This window comes from Callorhinus ursinus, unplaced genomic scaffold (assembly GCF_003265705.2).
Source record: "Callorhinus ursinus isolate GAN/ISIS: 27379988/994484 unplaced genomic scaffold, GSC_fseal_2.0 scaffold28, whole genome shotgun sequence".
Taxonomy (NCBI): Eukaryota; Metazoa; Chordata; class Mammalia; order Carnivora; family Otariidae; genus Callorhinus; species Callorhinus ursinus.
This window is the reverse complement of record NW_027397090.1, coordinates 19,460,867-19,463,517: the sequence shown is the minus strand read 5'-3', so window position 1 is coordinate 19,463,517 and position 2,651 is coordinate 19,460,867.

The window sequence follows — 2,651 nt, the reverse complement described above, 5'->3', positions numbered from 1 at the left end:
CCCCTGGGGGAGACCCCTCTGGCAGCCGCGGTTGGTGCACCTGCCCTTCTGGTGCTGACTGGTTCCGTCAGCGGCCCCGAGCGGCTTGATCTGGAGAAGGCGATGGGCTGGGGAGGAAGGCAGAACCAGAAGGGGAGCTTGGAACACAGAAAACAAGGAAACAACAAGCCGAGTAGGACACGCTCATGCACTTTATTTTCACTCCCCAGAATTTGTGACCTGAAATCTTCACTTAACGCCAGCTCAGTGGGAATTACACAGGTCACCGGGTGGGGGCCGGTGGGGGGCTGGGCCCCGAACCCTTGGCATTCTTGAGGGGCATCGCGGTGCCGTCTTCCTGTGGCGGGGGAATGGGGGAGACCCGGGCCCTGGGGCCTTGACCCAGCCAGACCTCAGGGGCAGGCACGCAGCCCCGCGGGGAGGTCCCAGTCTCCAGAGGTGATAGAAGAGCTGAGGGCTCGGGGGAGCGAGCAAGAGCTGGGTCCAGCCCGGGCCTGGGTCTCCGCGTTTTATCAGCAGTTGGTGACAGCGGTGGGATGTTCGTCCCTGGGAGCAGGAAGCCTGGCTTTGCGGTTTCTGCCTCGTCTGGGCAGGGTTTCCTGGCCTCGCGCCGCCGTCCTGGGAGAACCCCTGCGGCGTTGCTCCGAACCGCGCCACCGTCGCGAGCCCCCGGCTCCCCACCCCGCGCACGGTCGCCGTTCTGTGGGCTTGCGGGGAAGCGTGCTGGGAGGAGACTCGGCCTCGGAGGCGATCGGTCGGGTCAGCGCAGCGGCCGAGCAGGGTCCCGTGGGACGGTGCTTCGTTGGCGTCCTGCAGAGCGCCGGTCCCGCACTCCCCCGGCTGTGGCAAGTTTGCGATCACCTTTAGGGTGTGCCTTCGGTAACCGGCCCTACAGAGGTCCTTAGAAACATGGCTGCTGGGTGGTTGCTCTTAAGAACCAGGAACTACCGGCGTGTCGTTGAGTGAGCGTCTCTCTGGTGAAAGTGGTTGGGGCGTGTGGCCGGGGACGTGGGAGGGCGGCGTGGCGCGCGCGGCTGGCGGCGGGTGGGGCCCAGGAGTGGCGCTCGGCCGTCACAGCACAGGTGCCGCCAGGGGCGCAGGTGCTTCAGGCGAGGGGGCTCCGTGCAGAGCAGGCGCGCGGCCCTTTACCGGGGCCCGGACGTCTTCTGAGCCCTTGACGAAATGCGGGCTCTGAGGAGAACCACGTGGGCCTGCCTGAGAAGGCACCGGGCCGAGCCGCGAGCCCGGGGGGCCCCCGGGGGGACCCCAGACGGTGTCTGCCCAGGACTCCCGGGGCGAGTCCTGAGCCGGAGCCGAGTCTGAGGAGTGGGGCCTCTGGGAGGTGATTGCTTCCCAAGGCTGGAGCCCCGGAGGGTTACTGTCCTCAGGAAAGAGGCCCCGGGGAGCTCCCTGGCGCCTTGCTCCGAGCGGGGACACAGGAGAGGCCCCTCGCTCCGGGACTTGAGCCCCTCGTCCGGAAGCCCGGGCCGTGCGTGCTGGTACCGCGGCTGACTGGGCTCCGCCGGGGCCCGGGCACCAGCCGCCACGTGTTGTGGGGGAGAGCCCCGGAGGCCTGCAGTGAGCTCCTGAAGGTGACCCCGGGGGCCGTCTGAGCGTCTGCTGGGACAGCCGGCCGTCCGGGAAGCAGGGCAGGCTCGGAGCATCCGCCCGACGAGGGCACGCGCCCGGTGCGGCAGCCACACTGACGTGCGCGTGCGGACGCGCCGGCCCCCGGCCGACGTGGGTGCTCGTCTGCGCCGTCGCTGCTCTGCATCCCCACGGGGAGTGGTGGGTGCCCCTTGGCACGCGGGGTAAACGCCATGCCCCACGGAGGTGGCCCGGGGCCTGCCTCCCGTTTCTCTGAGGACAGCGTGACGTTTTCAGGGGCTTCCGCTCAGGTGTGAAGGGTGCTTGTTCTGGGAGCTCTGAGACACCCCCCCCGCCCCCCGTTTCTGCCCGTGAGCCAGCAGGGACCCCGTGCGGAGATGGCCCCGGGGGCCGGTCTCGGCTGCCCCCTGCAGCAGAGGCAGTGCGCTCTCCACGCCCGGGGAATGGGCCAGCCCCGGGGGCCCCCGGGAGGTCAGGCCCTGCCCACTGCACCCAGACCACCCGAGGCCGAGCTGCCGGGGCCCGGCCCCGCTGTGAGGAGTGGTCCCCTTAGCACCCTTGGTCTGACTTCTCAGGGATTGTCCGCGTGCAGAGGGCAGGTGGGGGGGGGCTGGGTCCCCTGCATGGCCGCCCCCCGGAGGGGCTCCTCGGTGCTGTTAGGAACAGTGCCCCTGGCACAGCATCAGACCCAGATCGAGGTTCCCGAGGAACTGAAATCCCATGTGTGGTGTCCGGCCGCCGACTACATTGTGTTTGGATCTGAGAAATCTTGGTTTTCCTGGCGTCGACCTGTGGCGGTCGTGTGAAAGCCCCACAGGACGAGCTGGTCCTGGATGTCCACCTTCAGGGCAAGGTGACCGTGGTGGCTGTGCTTAGGAGCTGGCCTCTCTGGACGGGCTGCAGGGGAGGGGCTGCCTGCGTTCACGGGCCTCGGGCCCCAGGGAGCATCCGCCGTCGGGGACTGACCACGGGCGTGCCAGGACCAGGACGGGCCGGCAGCGGCTCGGAGGTGTGTGTGTGTGTGTGTGCGCGCCCCGATCCGT